Raw genomic sequence first — 18,964 nt, 5'->3', positions numbered from 1 at the left:
TGAATGATATGCAGGGTTCTTTGGCAAGAAAATTGCACTTTGTTTGTCGCAGTCTATCCTTATAGCTTCCTGTACTAACCCCATACTTGAACACAATCTCTGCAACCAAACTGCTTCCTTGCTTGCATGCGTGGCTGCCATGTATTCTGCCTCTGTAGTTGATAGTGCCACTATAGATTGTTTATTACTCATCCAACTGACTGCACCTCCAAATAGGTTAAACACATACCCACTTGTAGATATTCTCTGATCCAGATCTCTAGCCCAGTCTGCATCAACAAAGCCACAAATATCCAACACTCTATCCAATCGTGGTCTTCCTTGGCAGCATAGACCATAATCACTAGTGCCACGCAAATACCTGAAAACCTGCTTCACTGGAGTCCAATGCTCCTTTCCTGGTTTTGACATAAACCTGCTCAATACTCCCACTGCATGTGAAATGTCTAGTCTAGTACCGACCATTGCGTACATCAGGCTACCGACTGCACTTGCATATGGAACACGGGACATGTCCTCTTCCTCTTCTTGTGTCTTGGGACATTTTTCAGTAGATAACCTCACACCTACAGGAATAGGAACCTTCATCGATTTACTATCCTGCATATTAAACCTCTGTAGTATTGTCTCGACATACTTCCTATGGTTTAACCAGAGCCTCCTCTTTGCCCGATCTCTTTTAATTTCCATGCCCAAAATGTAGTTTGCAGCACCAAGATCTTTCATGTCGAATGTGGAGGACAATTGGGTCTTCAAATCCTAGATAACTTCTTTGTCATTTCCAACCAACAACATATCATCCACATACAAGACCAGATAAATAACACGATCGCCAATTAATTTAAAATACACACAGTGATCTGCTTTACTTCTGGTGAAACCAAGTCCCCGTATAAATGTATCAAATTTCTAATACCACATCCTTGGTTACTGTTTTAACCCATACAACGACTTCTTTAACTTGCATACTAGTTCTTTCTTACCATTCACTACAAAGCCTTCAGGTTGCTTCATGTAGATTTCCTCTTCCAGATCCCCATGAAGAAATGTTGTCTTTACATCCATATGTTCTACCTCAAAATCAAAAGCAGCAGCAACAGATAAAAGTAATCTAATAGAAGTTACCTTGGCAACAAGAGAAAAAATATCGCCAAAATCAATTCCCGAAACCTGGGAATAACCTTTTGATACCAATCGAGCTTTGTATTTCTCCACTTTTCCTTCTGCATTTGTCTTCTTTGTGAACACCCATTTGCTACCAATGGGTTTCCTTCCAGCCGGCAACTCCACCAGATCCCAAGCCTCATTTTTGTGCAAAGATGCCATTTCATCAACCATGGCCTCTTTCCATAGTTTTCCATCCTCTGAATCCACTACTTCCTTCACAGTTCTAGGATCATCTTCAGTAATAGACAAAGAAAAATTTGATCAGAAAGCGGATGGAATATACCTTTCTGGTTGCCTTCTTTCTCGAACTAATCTTCTCACACCCGGCATTTATGGCTCTTCATCTTCTAATTCCTCCTCTACTGTAGAGTCTGATTCTTCCTCCTATAGCTCAAACTATATCTTCTCAGGTTCCTTTGGTTGGACTTCATGTTTAATAACATCTTTCACCTCTCTGAAAATCACATCTTCATTGTACACAACCTTCCTTGTTACTGGTTCCAAAGCTTATAACCCTTTAAACCATCCTTATACCCAATAAAGATGCACTTTTCAGTTTTACTATCCAACTTGGTTCATTTCTCCTTTGGAACATGTACATATGCATCACATCCAAATACCCTTAGATGTGAAAGAGAGGGTTTCCTACCAATCCATACCTCATGTGGAGTCTTATCCTCCAACACTGATGAAGGTGACCTGTTGACCAGGTAACATGCAGTATCCACCGCCTCTACCCAAAATTCCTGTCCTAACCCGGCACCACTAAGCATGCTCCTTGCCCTTTCCATCAACGTCTTGTTCATTCTTTCTACAACTCCATTTTTTTGAGGTGTATATGGAGTAGTCTTATGTCTTGATATACCACACTTCTTACAGAATTCTTCAAATTCCTTGCTGCAAAACTCTCCACCATTATCTATCCTCAGCACCTTTATCTTCTTCTCTATCTAGTTTTCCACCAGAGCCTTAAATTCTTTAAACCTGTCAAAGACTTCAGATTTCTTCTTAAGGAAATATATCCATGTATTCCTTGAGAAGTCATCTATAAATGATACATAGCACACAGACTTACCTAGTGATGGAACCTTCACAGGTCCAAACACATCACTATGCACAAGTTCTAATATTGGTTTCACCCTCTTACCACCAGAGGGGAAACTCACCCGATTCTGCTTCCCATATACACAACTTTCACAGAAATCAAAATCTAGAGAGTTATTACTCATACCTTCTACCATACCTTTGCCATGAAGTATTCAAAGGCCCTTCTCTCCAATATGTCCAAACCTTTGATGCCATAGCATGGTCTTCTCTCTAGAGACCACTAGATTTTCTGCTCCACTTTCAGGAACCATGGAACTGTTGCATCCATCAACAACAGTGCTACCTTGCAGCTTGTACAGAGTTCCAATCCGAACTCCCCGCATCAATACCAGTGCTCCCTGAACCATATTGCAGGTATCCTTCTCGAACACTATTTTTACACCTGCATCATCTAGATTACTAACAGAAATCAGATTTCTGGCTAATGCAGGAATATGTAGAACACCGAAAAGTGTTCTAACCCTTCCACCTTGCTGCTTCAACTTTACTTTTCCACAACCAATGATTCTAGCCTTCCTGTCATCCCCCAAGAAGACATCACCACCATCATATTTCTCATACTCACAGAACCACTCTCTATGGGGAGTGAAGTGAAAGGATGCACCTGAGTCAATCAACCATGCCTCATGATCTACATGTGTACTTGAAGAAGCCAAGTACACATCCCCACCTTCATCTAAGGTGGTTTTCGCCTCGACAAAAGGAGCCTCATCAGATCCCTTTCCTTTGTCAAGAGCTTTAGATTTACAGTGCGTTTTGAAGTGGCCTTCCTTTCCGCATTTCCAAAACACCACCTTTACAGGTTTTCCTGGAGATTTAGATATCCCTCTAGATTTAGATCTCCCACTCGATGACTTATTTTTGTTTCTGTTCTGGGACCGTCCTCATATAGACAAGGCATCACCATTTTGGCTCTCCATATTTTTCCATCTCATCTCCTCCATCAGTAAAGCTGAGACTATTTCATCAAACCGTAAAGCAGTCACATTGCTACCTATTGCAATAACCAGACCATCCCACGAATCTGGTAGAGAACACAACGAACTGATGCACTTATATTCATCTGAAATTTTAATATCAACAGATGCTAACTGACTTACCACATTTTTAAATGCGTTTAGATGATCTGTCACCGAGTCTCCATCTTTCATCCTCAGGTTATACAGCTTTTTCCGCAGGAACAGTTTATTCACCAGAGACTTAGATTGGTACAAAGTCCCTAACTTGTCCCACAAAGCCTTTGTTATAGCTTCCCCTGATACATTCAACAATATTGAATCTGAGACACACAATTGTATTGTGCTCTTTGCCTTCCGATCCAACTTCTTCCATTCTTCATCGGACACTCCCGTTGGTTTAGTGCTCAGATCTACTGCGATCCACTGATCTTTATCCACCAACAGATCCTCCATCTTGAGTTTCCACAACTCAAAAATCTGACCATTAAATTTCTCGATCTCTATCTTTCCACTGCTCACCATCTTCTTTCACCACCAGAATCGATCTCGCAGATTTCCCACTGAACAGGGTCTACCACAGGCCCGAGCAAAACCCCTCAACAACAAAGGCATCCCCTTGAAGCCAAATTTGCTCTGATACCAAATGTAGGCTTTAACCCCGTACAGAAATTACATGCATACGAATTCTAAAACACAAAAAATAAACAATGCGAGAGCATAACACATAAAACACATATACACAGCGATTTCCCCCTAGATCCCAAAACTAGGACTACCAGCTTGATTTTTCATTATTTTCCTTTCAATGTTACAATACATATTTATACATGCTGAAGCATCCAATACCATGGACCGAAAACCATCGCGTCCAATACCATGGGCCGAAAAACCATCGCGTCCAATAAACATGTGCGAAAATCATGCACAAAACCATAAGTGGGTCTGCCCAACCTAACATAGGGTCCAAAACCAAAATTTTCTGTGGTGCTGCCCTGAACCCCATAAAGTGGGGTTACGGGTGCCCTTCAAACCCCCTATTAACTACATGGAAAGAATATAACACAACCCAACATCGGACCTACCTATGGTTTTGTGCATGATTTTCGCACATGGTTTTGGACGCGATGATTTTCAGTCCATGGTTTTGGACGCAATGGTTTTCGCTCCATGGTATTAGATGCTTTGGCATGTATAAATATGTATTGTAACATTGAAAGGAACATAATGTAAATTCAAGCTAGTAGTCTCACTTTTGGGATCCAAGAGAAAATCTCTATGTATATGTGTTTTATGTGTCATGCTCTTGTATTGTTTATTTTTTGTGTTTTAGAATTCATATGTAGGTAATTTTTGTACGAGGTTAAAACCAACATTTGGTATCAGAGTTGTTTTGGCTTCAATGGGATGCCTTTGTTGAGGGGTTTCACTCGGGCCTGTGGTACTCTATTTAGTGGGAGATTTGCGGGATCGATTCTAGTGGTGAAAGAAGATGGCAAGTAGTGGAAAGATAGAAATAGAGAAATTTAATGGTCGGAGTTTTGAGTTATGGAAACTCAAGATGGAGGATCTGTTGGTGGATAAAGATCAGTGGATTGTGGTAGATCTAGGCACTAAACCAATGGGAGTGTCCAATGAAGAATGGAAGAAGTTGGATTGGAAGGTTAAGAGCACAATATGATTATGTGTCTCAGATTCAGTATTTCTGAATGTATCAAGGGAAGCTACGGTGAAGGCTTTGTGGGACAAGTTAGGGACTTTGTACCAATCTAAGTCTCTAATGAATAAACTATTCCTACGAAATAAATTGTTCCTATGGAAAAAGCTATATAACCTGAGGATGAAAGATAGAGACTCGGTGATAGAAAATCTGAACACATTTAATACTGTGGTAAGTCAGTTATTATCTGTTGATATTAAAGTTTCAGATGAATATAAGTGCAGTAGTTTGTTGTGTTCTCTACCAAATTCATGGGATAGTTTGGTTATTGCAATAGGTAGCAATGCAATTACCTTGTAGTTTGATGAAATAGTTTCATCCTTACTGATGGAGGAAATGACAAGGGAAAACAACCTAAAGACAGTACATTGGTGCGCAAAGCTCCGGTGAAGGAGGCTAAGTTTGATTTGGAGCACGAACGAGAAACCTTCATGGAAGTGAAGAAGAGCTTCGCCTAAGGCCTCCACCTCAGGAAGCAGAGGTAAGCCTGATCAGGAGATGGACCCTTCTATGCTTACAACCTTCTTGGAGACTTGCATGAAGCTACTACGTGATAGAAATATTGTGAAGGGGTTGTAGGATCTCATAAATAGATGCACCGGAAACACTCATGCCGAGCCGCGCGTAGTACTAAAGTTTGGTATGCATAAAACAAGGACGAGACAGGAGATGAGGCTAACCACATAGGTAGGAGAGTATGAAATGGATCAGATTATCTTGGACCTGGGGTCAGACATGAATGTCCTACCTAAATAGATGTGGGAGCGGATGGGGAGATCTTCGCTACAATAGTCTTCGATTCAGCTAAGGATGGCGAATCAGCAGAAGATCATCCCCATGGGCAGCTGCAATTGGTGAATGTGGATATTGAAGATGTGAGCATTCTGGCTGATTTTGAAGTAATAGAAATTGTGGATGAAAACAACCCCTATCTTGCGCTCCTTGGAATTGATTGGGCTACTGATATGAATGGTGTAATCAACCTAAAGAAGTGAAAGATGATATTTGAGAAGAAATCGCTACACGTAATTGTACCCTAGATCCTGCTGAAGGTTAGCGTTATACTGAACTAGTTCGCAATTATGAGAGTGATGACGATATGGAATGTATCTATAAGATAGCAGCTTGAGACCAAGATTGGGTGAATCCAATAGTGGATGGATGGATTACATGGGATCACAAGAGTTCATGCACCTCGGACTTTGATGAAGAACTAGAGTGTTGGCAGAATCAGTTACATGACGTAACCATACTAAGCTATAACATGATGGCCTGGTCGTTGCACTGTGTGTCATCAGAGGTAAGAAATCTACCTACTTCTGATGGCTTGAATGATATAGATATTTTTCTGTATGCATTTGAGAGGGAGGTACCAGAAAACTAGCACTTCCAGGCGTTGGACTGGGCACTGTGCGCTATGCCCGCAAGGTGGTGGAGTACGCGCAAGGGAAGCTTTGATGATTGGCGCAAATGTAGAAGAATGATGAGGACATGCTTTTGGAAGCCGAAGGTGCGAATGATAGACAAGTATGATGGGAAGGATGACCGGCACGCACTCTTTGCCAAATGGGCTTAGGCTTATGGAGAGAAGACCCAACCTAAATGGGTGCACTTATTCTGTCACACCCTAGATGTTGTCCCAATGAATTGGTACATAGAAACAAAGCTTCACCATTGGACATGTGAATGGGATATTCTACGCGAAGGATTCATGATGACATTAAGTTTTGAAGATGGGTTCGACAGTAAGCGCTACAGGAGGTGAAGGTAATAATCTTTAGGATACCGCAGGATCCTCTAGACCTGATTCAGCCTGAAGGATCTACTCAACTGAGTCACGCACTGGAATGTTATAATGTAACTGCCGAAGAAGAGGATGAGGATCCGTGAAAGGTTAACATCCCAGGAACAGAAGGTCATCGCGAGGTTGAAGGACCGCAGGTTGAGAATCCATAAATAACCGTGCCGCTGAAAATGAAACAAGTAAACATTGGTATAGAGGGAGAGCCCAAATTCATGAAGATTGGAGATTATTGGGACGACGTGATGGTGGATAAAGTCACTAAATTACTCTGCAAATACTAGGATATATTCCCTCACAAGTTCACAAATCTAAAGGGGATAATCAGGGACCTAGGTATGATGAATATCACGTTCAAACTTGACGCAAAGTTGGTTAAGAAAAGACCTTACCATCTCAAACTAAAGTATAAGGAGAAGGTCCGCTTAGAGCTAGACAAAATGCTTACAGCAGACATCATTGAACCTATGGAAGAATCTGATTAAGCCCAATGGTGTACAAGAGAAGAAGCAAAAGGATGAAACAAGGATATGCGTGGATCTCAGAAAGCTAAATGACACTTGTGTACATGATCCTTTCCCAATTCTGTTCACTGATGAAGTGTTGGACATGTAGGTGTCCAGGAAGCATACTCCTTCACTGATGGGTTCTCAGGTACCACCAAATCAAAATCGTGCTAGAGGATAAGAGCAAGACAACCTTCGCGACTGAGTGGGGTTGTTTTTAGTACATTGTAATGCTATTTGTATTGAAGAATGCGCATGTGTTCTTCTCATGCATAGTCATTGCGGCGTTCAAGGAATTTATTCATAAGTTCCTAGAAGTATACTTTGATGATTGGACTGTGTTTGGGCTGGTGAAATGCCATGTAGCAACCCTGAGCCTGATGCTGGATACCTGTCAAAGATATCAGATCACACTTAATCTGAAGAAGTGCTTGTTTTGTGTTCCTTTTGGGACCCTGCTGGGTCATGTCATTTGCAGACAGGGACTGATGGTAGACCCCACGAAGATCGCGGTGATACTGAACTTGGAAGTGCCGAGGAGTGTGAAACAGTTGTGCGCTACCCTAGGACATAGGGATATTACAGAAAGTTTATCAAAGGCTATGACTGGATCACCGCGCCTTTGGAGAAATTGTTGAAAAAGGATGTCACGTTCTGTTGCAATGAGCACTGTAAGAAGAGCCTAGATATATTGAAAGAAAAGATGGTCATTGTGTCAATCCTAGTCTTCCTAGACTGGAAGAAGGAGTTTCATGTACATGTCGATGCATCATGTATAGCGCTGGGATCAATACTAACATAGGCTGGTAGAGAAGTCCTAGACCACCCTATCACGTTTGCAAGCAGAAGGTTATCCAAGCCAGAGAAGAACTATTCCACTACCAAGCACAAAGGGTTAGATATGGTATATGTGCTCCAAAAGTTTAGACACTAATTACTAGGAGGCCATTTTAAATTATATACAGATCACTCCATGCTAAAATACCTGGTCAATAAGCCTATGTCGAGGGGAAGAATCCGCAGGTGGCTCTTATTGTTCCAGGAGTATGATATTGAAGTTACTGTGAAGCCTAGATGACTGAATGTGGGACCAGACCATCTATCGTGCATTGAAACAGGGGAAGAGCCCACTAATTTGGAGGAAGGATTGCCTGACATGCAACTATTTGCAGTGCGCATTGTGGATGGTCATTTTGAGGATATAATACACTTCCTAACGACAGGAACTACCCGGAAGGATACACCGTCCAGCATAAGAAGGAATTAGTGGTGAGTGCGGCAGATTTCTCTGCCATAGCTGGGCATCTATACAAAATGGGGTATGATGAGATATTGCGACTATATGTACCTGATTTTGAAAGAAGCAGCATCCTCACGGATGCTCATGGGGACGCTGCGGGAGGACATTATGCAGGAAGATAAACTGTGCAGAAGATTCTACGCATAGGTTTGTGGTATCCAACCCTCCATTATGACTCAAAAGTGTATTGTAAGGCATGCGATGTATGTCAAAGGACTAGAAGGCCATCGCAGAGTGATGAGATGTCTTTGAATCCACAGATGACATTGCAACCCTTTGAGAAATGGGCAATAGATTTTGTGGGGTCCATTCAGCCCCAAGGAAAGACAGGAGCAAGGTACATTATCACCACGACAGAGTATTTGACTTGTTGGGCAGAGGCACAGCCTGTGAAGGATTGCATAGGCACGACTGCTGCAAAGTTCCTCTTTGAAAATGTACTAACACGATTTGGCTATCTGAAGATTTTGATGAGTGATCGCAGTACACACTTTTTGAATGAGACGATTAGCATACTAATGGAAGAATTTTAGGTATACCACCAGAAGAGCACAACTAATCACCCGCAGGCCAACAGGACAGTGGAAGCATTCAACAAAGTGCTCAAAAACACATTGACCAAGGTTTTCAATGTTCAGCGAAGTGATTGGGACCTACACATACTTGTAGTACTATGGGCTTATCGAGAGACATGCAAGATTTTGACTGGACAAACCCCTTTTAGGCTTGTCTATGGTGTTGAAGCTGTAATGCCTCAGGAATATATTGTACCTAGTCTGCACATAGTGGCATTCAAAGGTATGATGGATCGCGGAGCCCTAGAGGAGAGGCTTGCACAACTGGATGAGATTGAGGAAGAGAGATTTCTAGATGGATTTCAAACACAGGTCCAAAAGCAGTATGAAAAGACATGGCATGATCAACATATTAAGATGCACACCTTTAAGGTAAACGAACTAGTTTTTTTATATGATAGTAAGTTTGATAAATTTCCATGGAAATTCAGGATGCACTAGTTAGGTCCTTATGTCATTAAGGACATTACCAACGGAGGAGCGGTACAGCTGGTCAAATTGAATGAAGATCCCTTCCCAAGAAAGGTGAATGGAAGTCGATTGAAGCCATATACCGGCGGTCTGGCCATGTGACTAGATGAAGATAGCGTAGTATTAGTGCTCTAGGTAGCTGAAAGGAGGCATGGGACTATAAACTACACTGCCCGGGTTGGGGAGCTATGCGATTGGAGGATTGTGCGAAGCAAGGAATTGTCATAGGGTCCGCGGCAACATGGAGGGAGTTGTGCTACCCAGGGAGAAATCACGCAATTCGGCTGGAAAGTGACTGTTAAAGTCGCTGATAATTATTTGATGGTTGAAATGCGGCCAAATGGAGTGGGCGACCGGCATTTAAGAAGAAATTTATGGCTCAGATCCTTGAAAATTTTCCACCAATCTGGCATTAATGAACTGAATTTTGGGGGAACAGTTGGATTTGAATTCAAAATGCCTTATAAATTACAAGTGGTTGTCTAGCGAAAAACACTTGGCATTTTCAGAATTGAATTGTTGAGCTCTCAGGCACCCATGAACCGAGAATTCTTCAAGAATTTCAAAGTGACTCCCGCATTTGCAAACTTTCTAGAGACAACACAAGCACTGTTAGAAAGTGTTATGTCGGCACCAACCGAAATTATAAATACCAAGGAAGTAGTAGGGGAGGCAGAACAAGAAATGGAAATAGAGGCAGAAGTAGTTGTTCCAGAGGTCGCCGAGGTGCTCGCTGAAGTCCCTAAATCACCGAGAACGCCAAAACCGAAGACGACCCCCACCAAAGAAACCATGAAAGATAAGAAGAGCAAGCAGCCTACTATGCCGGTGCGCGCATCGCCAAGGAGAAACCCACCAAAGCCCACCACACAGGAGAAAGGCAAGGCCATAAACTTAGAACCAGAGGAGGAAGACATTGAAGACATCCTGATGGATGATGGGGATGTGGGAGTCGAAGTAGAGGAAGCTGAAAACTAGGGCACAGACCATATCACTGGGTTGCCAGAGTACGTCCTTTCGCACAAGCCTAAGTCCAAGGTGATGAAGGACATTGATGAGAGTAAGACTCCCCTGCAAACCCCTCTACTTTTAGAAGAAATTGTTTTCAATGATCTGCGCTTGGCACGAGTGCCGCTGTTGAAACTTGAAGATTGGGACTTGGCGGACCACGAGAACTTCCCACATCTGGCGAGTGAGCAATTGATGCGCCACATCATTGATATGAATTCAGGAATGACTGCATTGGAGCCATGAAGATGGCTCAAGGGAGTATAAAAGGTAGGGTTTCTCAACCTTCTCTGGGTGACGCACTACAACTGCACCTCGGTGACAGTTTTGGTCATCAAGCAACTGCTGTACTTAGTGCATGATAGGTGTCTATGGCTAGAGGAGTTGATACCCATCACGGATAGGTTGATTCACCAAATAACATGATTTCCATATACAGGAGAGAATCTGGCCATGATATTTGGCGGAAAAGGCAGTGAACAGGATCTTGTGGAGTTTATGAAAGAAAAATTTAAGTTGGTGAAGAAGCCACGCAGATATTCTATATCCAGTATCTGTGACCCCGTTGTGAAGGTAGCAACACAGATATTAGCGGGGAAGGTGATGAGGAAGTGTCGCATCGATGAGCTGCTAGCACCTACCATCGCGCTCATAGTATAGTGCACTGAAGGAGTCCAGTTCAACTGGTTGGACTACCTTCGCAGAGAGTTCTTGGCGAACTACTGTGAAGCACAAGAGCTCAGCAAGACATTCCACTACATGTGGCTCTTGCTATCAATTGTGCTAGTAGCATGGGAGCTTCCAGAGGATAGTCAGTTACCTTCGGTCATGCCAGACCTCCCTGAAGCATTGAAGTACGCTTCGTTGTGGGTGACCAAGGACGCGCAATGAGTTAGGGAAAACAAGATCTTTTGGATCTTGATGGAAATGAACATTCAGATGGCCATCAACCGCAAGCTGCAATTCTCACTTACAGTGTACGCCAACCTGTAGGGCTATGCCAAGTTTAAAGCAGACTTCCATCGAGTATCCATCAAGGTGTGGAAGGACTCTGTGCAGAAATGGTACGACTTGCCATATCTGGCAACGGATGATGACATTGATGCGATATTTGATCAATGGCCAGTAGAGTGGCGCTCTACAATAGATTTGGCGATGGGTAGAAGAAAGTCCACCGCGCAAAAGAAAAAGGAGGAGGCCAAACTTAAGATGACACAGCTGGCCGAAAAGAGGAAGAAGGAGGCTGCTGATAAGGCTTAGGCGGAGCGTGAGGCCATGCAACAGATGGGGAAGCAGACAGGTGGGACAGAGCAAGGCTCTGATAAAGGCACGACGTCATCTTCACCTTAGACCAAGGAGGAGACAGATGAGTAGCACAACGTGGATCCTCAGGGGACATCCACCCACATCAAGTGCCCAAGAGAACTAGAGAACGGAGGGCCCATGAAGAAATCAAAGGCGACAAAGACCTCACTGGACCCCATCACATTAACATAGGGCGACTTGCATGATATCGGTGGCACAGTGAGGGATGTCACTGCGGAGACCCTGCAACAATTTGAACAGCAACAACAGATCATCCTAGGGGCCATCCAGACAGGGTTGCAGGAGCTATAGACCGGCGCGTCACAGGCTAGCATGGTGTCTACCATTTTGGCTATCGACACTTCAAAGGTTGTCGATATGCTGCGCACGAAGGCTTCCAGTGCTATAGTGCTGCCAAATGGAGCAATGAATATAGAGGAGGTTGACAGGCCCACTGTCAGCACCTTAAAAAGAGTAGGGTTGAACCTGACAGTGCTCCTACGCAAAGCACTCCACCTCTTGGAGGATGCAGTAATTGCAGAGCTAAGGGCACGAGAGCACCGAGCCCTCTAGGTGATCAGTGAACAGTGGATCAACAACGAACAGATGACCCTGTTATCACTCAGCTTGTCCTTAAGCTCCAGAAAGGATACGACTGAGGTAACCACAAACCAACTTTGGACTGCAGGTTCTAGCCCACCTGCAGTCAGAGAGGGCTCTCTCTTTTTTGATTTAGCTTTGCTAATGACAATTTTAGGCTAGCTATTGAGTTCAGGGGTTTTGCTTGTGTTTTGGTTGGAAAGAGGATGTTTCAAGTAGAGAGGCAAGGCATATGGTGGTAAATTTCAAACCATTGGGCATGGGGTCATGGAGTAAGACTGTTGGTGTGCTTTCTTAATCACGAAAAGGATGAGGAGCAGGGTAGCTGTTCATGAAACAATTTTGCAAGTTTATAAGGATGAATAAGGGCTAAAGAATGAGAGGCAGCAAAGAATCTCTCAAACAGGTTAGCAGGAAGAAGATGAATGAACTCTATCTGGGAGCAGCTAAGAATTCCTAGATGACAGTCATTCATATGTGAAAATAGATCAAACATGAGCCATAACAGAATTCATATTTATGTCTAGTTCAAGAAGAAAAACATTAAGAAGCCACAGAGCCTGGGCATAGAGTGCAGCAAAGCAAATTCTATACCAATCCTTTGTTAAGTGACTTGAGTATGTATGAAAATGAAATAACAGAGGTAGGGAGACTTATTGTATCATATTGCAGCACAAGAATTCCTCATTTAACTCTTCAGAAACATTAATCACACATCAACAGTCCATTCTCCAAGCTTGTATGCAGTCTTTGATTATAGAAAAAATATCAGAAATACAGTGCAAGTCTTTCCTGGATACATCAGTCGATCAACCCCTTTTACAGTGCAAGAGGTTGTATATATACAAAAAGGAAGTCACAAAATATCTAGGTGATGACTCTTCAGACAATAAATTACATCACCAACTCCTGCCAGGGAGTAAATGAAACATTTAACACTACAGTTAATGTTAGCTTGCTAGCTGTCTTTTTTTGTCAAAAAACCATTGACTTTGTAGGTTGAGTGGGTGGGCTGCCTGCTGTGCATTTATTTTAGCGCGTGTCCCCTGATGTTGGTACGTTGCTTGCTACTGCCTGGGTCTTTGTCCTGCATGTTTGGCTTTTTAGCATTGGATGAGCTGTAATCATCAGTTCAATTTTGCTCCATATCGATCTACCTTTGACAGGTGTATCTTGCCATTTCTATATGTTGACCTATAACTTGACCAAAAATAATTAATAAACCAGATCATCTGAGCAATATCTCTTTTATTCCCTTCCACCAGTCCTCCATAGGTAGCTGATGCCTCTGTATCTTTATCAATGTTTCCTCAGCCTCCGTGTACCTATGGAAGGTGGGTTGGAATTTGAACAGGTGATTTATCTCTTGTGCAATATAGAATAGATTTTCTAATTTATTAAAAACACTTTGTCCTGATGGAGGCCCTGTTCCTTCTGAAGTGCTGGAGGAAGCTATGATTTGGTTGGCAGCAAAATTATTGACTCTATTAGCATAAAGGTCATGTGACAACAGTCTTTTGGCACTGGTTAACAAACTTGGCAGTCCTCTGCTATGCAATGCCATGATCTTTGCCTTGAACTCATCCACCTCAGCTTGCATCTCTTGGCATTTTTTGTCCAATGCCTGCACAAAGTTCCTAAGGGTTAACACCTTTTTTATTAGCAAGATAGTTTCTATCCTGCTATTGATTCCTAATGCTGCCAGCTGCCCCTTGGTTCGAGTATTCAAGAATTGGATCATCCTATTTGCTTCCTTGGGCATATTTCTCAACAATGCTCTGGCATTTTGGTTTTCGAATTGAGCCAAATTTATCAACTCCATTTGCTCGTGAATAGTTTCAATGGCTTGCCACTGGTCTGTAATGGATTGGCCGATTTTGGCCCATAGAATTTTCTTTATATCAACTAGAGTTCTATCAAAAGTGATCTCTTTCTCTAGCTCTTTTATTCTTTTTTCTAAGGCTTTGACCTCTCTTGTTTTCTCAACTACATCCTACTTTGATTTGTCATATTTTGCCTCAATTGTAGCTAGCTTTTCCTTGGTTTGTCTCAACTCTGTCATTTGTAATTCCAGAGCTTCAATTTCCTTCATCATATTGTCCATTTTTAAGCTAGTGTCTTTATCTGTAGGTGTTGAGGTAGTTGTTGTAGTTGGTGCTGAACTTGAGGTACCTGATTCTGCTGCTGGAGTGATAGATGGGACTGTTGTGCTGGTCGTGGGAGGGGCGGCTGTGGAGATCTGAGCTGTTTGAATTGGCTGAGAGGCCAACTCTCCCTGTCTTCCCTGCAATGCTGCCTCCAAGGCAGTCTCTGTTTCTGCCAACCTTTTATGCAAGGTCATGAGTAAAGCTACTACATCCCTTTCTTCTTTCTGTTGAGCTACCTCTATAGTCTGAGGATGCAACGCAAATGACAGTTTTATTTGTTTCCTAAGGGCAGCTATGTCCTCATCCCTATTTTTTAATAGAGCTTGCACGCCCTTGGGATTAGAGGGATCATGTCCCATCTCTATGATAATCTCCTCCAAGGACTTGATTCTATTGTCCTTGGCCTGTGAGGAAGCCTTTTCCAACTCAAGTTGGGCAGCAGTGTTGTGCAAAGAATTTTGCAATTTGTCTGCTTGTGCAATTCAATCTGGTCCATTGGATGTATATCCTTGGAAAACACCTCCAGATTGGTTCTAATGTAATCAGCAGCTGATTGGGGTTGCTGAGTTGTAGGCCTTAAGTTACCAAGGATCATCTTGCCTTCTTAGATGTCATAGGCTGCCATTAGTCTTTGCTGGATGGTGGGAGCCATCCTTATTAACTGATTATACAGTTGGATTCTCACTGGTTCATTCCTAGCCTTTATATCATTAAATGCTTTTTTAATGTCAGAGGGCTGTCGGCCTTGTTGTATTGTGGATGATACTTCCACGCCCCGCTGTCTCTCATGCTCCTACTCAAATGAGCTGGCCGATGTCTCCATGCTAGGAGGAACCTGCTATTCAGTGGTTGTCTCTGGCATTTCTTCTTCTGAAAAAGGATTTAATCTTTGTCTCTTCTCCCCTTGCTGCTCTGTGGATGTGCCTGAAGGTGTTTCTGGCTGTCTCTCCCTTTTCTTTGATCTCTCCTCATTGAGAGGTGTCTGCAACACTGGAATTTCTGACACCTTTGTTTGTGTCGAAAAGTCTTGCCCTTGGCTTTGTTCATCACTAGAAACTGGTTGATCCGCCATTTTCTCTTGCTGTCCTAAATGGTGCACTTGCTCTTCTGAATGCTCTACCTCTTTACCTTTGTCTGTTGTTGCTGGTGGGATAGTCTGTTGGGCTGGTTGGTGGGGGGCCGTGGCAGATGAGGTGCCTACTCCAAGCTGCCGAGGAGCTGCAAAAGACACATGTCCAAAAGATTCCAAGTCAGCTACTTTTTCAAGGTTTTTGATTGCTTTTTCTGTTATCTCTTCCTCAGACAGTTCTTCAACTAGTGTGCCCTCTACCCATTCTGGTTGGTTGGCAAATTGTTCAATTTGGGGGATATCACAGTGTTCATATGCTGCAAGCTTGTATTTGACTCTTCTAAGGCTGATAAATTGATTTGGGTCATAAGGTGCCTAGTAAAAACTTGTTTTTAATAACAGAAAGTCTTTCAACATCTTGTCTGCCTCCTTCCAGGCTTATTCTCTTTTATTGAAAATAAATGGGCCCAATTGATGCCTAATTTTCAGCTGTGCCTTTTTGTTTTTGCCATATAAGTGAAGCATGTCTGCATTGCCAAACTGCCGGAAGTACTCCAAGGCAAAGAGTCTCATGGGGACATATTTAGGCAGTCTATAAGGGGCCAACTCACACCCATAAATCTTGATTACTGTGTGGTGTTGATAAAAATACCAATCTCCAATACTGTAGGTCTTGGAAAGTTGTAGGATTTTTTGCATTTCATCAGTGAGTCTAGGGAGAGGAGTGCTTACTAGCAAGGAGGAAGCTGGGTATATGAACAGGTCAATGAACTCACAGTAGGTGTATGGAGAGTAATAAACATGGTGGCAAACTGATGACCAAAATATTACGGACCTTCACCTCCCCTTAGCATCCAACCTTTTGAGGAAGACCGGGAAACTATCAGGCTGATAGTACAACAACAAGTGATATATGTAGGAAGTATATTTAAAAACCCTTTCTCTCTCCAGGTTCATGAATTGCTCATGAATTTTGTCAGCTATGAAGGTGGCATAATCATACTGGACAGCGAGGGGCTGCCCTGGAGTGAACATGGATAGCATTACCAAGATAACCTCATCAACATACTCACTGGTATTGAATCCTAAGATGCAGGATATCATATCTACTAGCAGTCTCCCTGTTTCATTGAACCAGACATGTAGATAAGGAGGAGGTTGCCGTGGCTGGTAATCTGGGAGCATGGATAATTGGCCAATTCTCGTGACCTCTGAGCTGGGCATCTTAGTGCCTTGGTTAAGTAGAAGATTCATAGAAAGGGGCACCAGAGGTTTGCTTGGCTCAAAACTTAGCATCTCATTTATGGATTAAGGGGTGATGTGAAACAAAACAGCCCCAGATGGAGCCAAAACTGCTCTTTGAGTGGGTTCATAATGCTCACAACACTGATGGATAAAGTCTGGGAATACATTCACTTGTGGAAGATAATAGATGGGTAGGTTGGACTACCAGATACCCATGTCATCAGTACCGCTTCTATGTTTTCTCCTTATTTCACAGACAGTTTCAATGTGATATTTTTTGCTTATTTCAACGGTTTCCTTCATTTGATAATCCCTGTCGGCAAGGGGCAGCCATTCCAATTCCCTATGTGGAGCATTTAGTGGTGCGATATTCAGGGCAACTGGGGTCTCCATGCTTCGACAATAATTACAGCTGGTTTAGGCCAGTATTTCAGCAAAGACCAGAATTCTGATGATGGTTTTCCGGGCCAGGAGCTCAGAGTTTTAAGCTCTGTGTAGATATGTTTTGATGAGCAGAAGTCAATGAAACGCAGAGTGTGCAAGGTTCTGCAATAAATTCACTGAGAGGGAGGAAATTGGAGGGCTTTAGCAGACTGTCTTCAGCGGTTCTGCGGACAAATTGGAGCTTGATTTTGAAGCTATGAATGGTAGCTTTGTCAGAGACAACAGAGACGCCGGGCTTTGGCCACAACTGAGTTATATGGTGAGGCAGAGAGGAAAAGGTCGCATGTGTCGATGTGCTCTAGGTAAATTTTGGTGTATTGGCAATTCTTGTAGAGAGAAAATATAAAAACAGGGTTACAGGCGTTGTTTCGGGTAAATACCTAGACTTAAGGTGACGGTAACAAACGAGCAAGTGCAATGGAGAGAAATGGCAACAAATTTTTGGGCGGCAGCAGCTCGTTTGATCGAATTTTTCACTTAGGTGAAAAAGCAATGTGAAATAGCATGCAGAGAGCTCCGAGAACTGAGCAGTGAAAATGACATAAAACGGTCGATTTGCGCATTTTTATGATAATTTGACACTTTTGGCGCTTTTTAACTATGACGTCAGCATGACATCATTGGCGAGCTAGGTACGGAGGGTGACGTGGCAGATGACTCGGCTAGGGGGTGATGTTTGCGCAGGTGATGTGGCATGGTGACGAGGCAGACACGTAGAACAGGATAGGTTACATGAGGCGCGCGTACAGAAGGCGGAAAGCGGTTTCATCGGACCGCTTTCTGTACGGGGGCGGTATCCGTCAGAGCCCCTCCGATGCAATAGGAAATGGACAAGTGTCTTTGGGTACGGCGGAAAAACCGCCTCGCCATCGGAAGCTAACGACCGAGCAGCGGGGCGCCTCCGAAATCGCCGAGAGCCATCGGATGGGGAGGGCCCGATCCGACGGTGGACGGGACAATGATTTGACGGGATGTTAACGCACTGGGCCCGCCCGACTGTTAAATCTTTATTCAGCGCTTCAGGGTCTTAAACTTTGGGTTATACGGGTTTAATGGGTTTACAAATGGGCGCGGGTGGCTATTAATTTGATCAGATATCAAATTAATTCCAAAGGGAATGTATGCGCGGAAGAACTTAGTATAAAGTTCACGTGTGGGGGAGGGAATGGTGGTTGTTAATTTAACCAAATGTCATATTAACCCCAGGTTAGGACGCGGAAGGGTTAATGTCAGGCCCCAAATGAGCTTAGCATGCCCCGGACTTAGGAAATATGGCTATAGTGCCAAGGGGAGGGGTTATTTAGTATATTTTTTTTGGGATTTCATATATTTTTAGTAGTGAATAGGGATAGGGGAGAAATTAGGGAGCTACATAGTAGAATTAGGAGTTAATATGATAATGGTGGAGTGGAAGAGGAAAGAGAACAATGGTAAATCTATGAAGTAAAGATAGACACAGAGATTATGTGGAAGATGAAAACATGATTGTTACACAAGAAATGTGGCTTCTTTCCATGAAGAAATCCAAAACCTTGACTTAATG

The sequence above is a fragment of the Pinus tabuliformis genome, chromosome Q, assembly GCF_031772625.1.
Source record: "Pinus tabuliformis cultivar Carrire ecotype Pingquan chromosome Q, CPIR1, whole genome shotgun sequence".
Taxonomy (NCBI): Eukaryota; Viridiplantae; Streptophyta; class Pinopsida; order Pinales; family Pinaceae; genus Pinus; species Pinus tabuliformis.
This window is presented reverse-complemented; position numbering follows the sequence as displayed.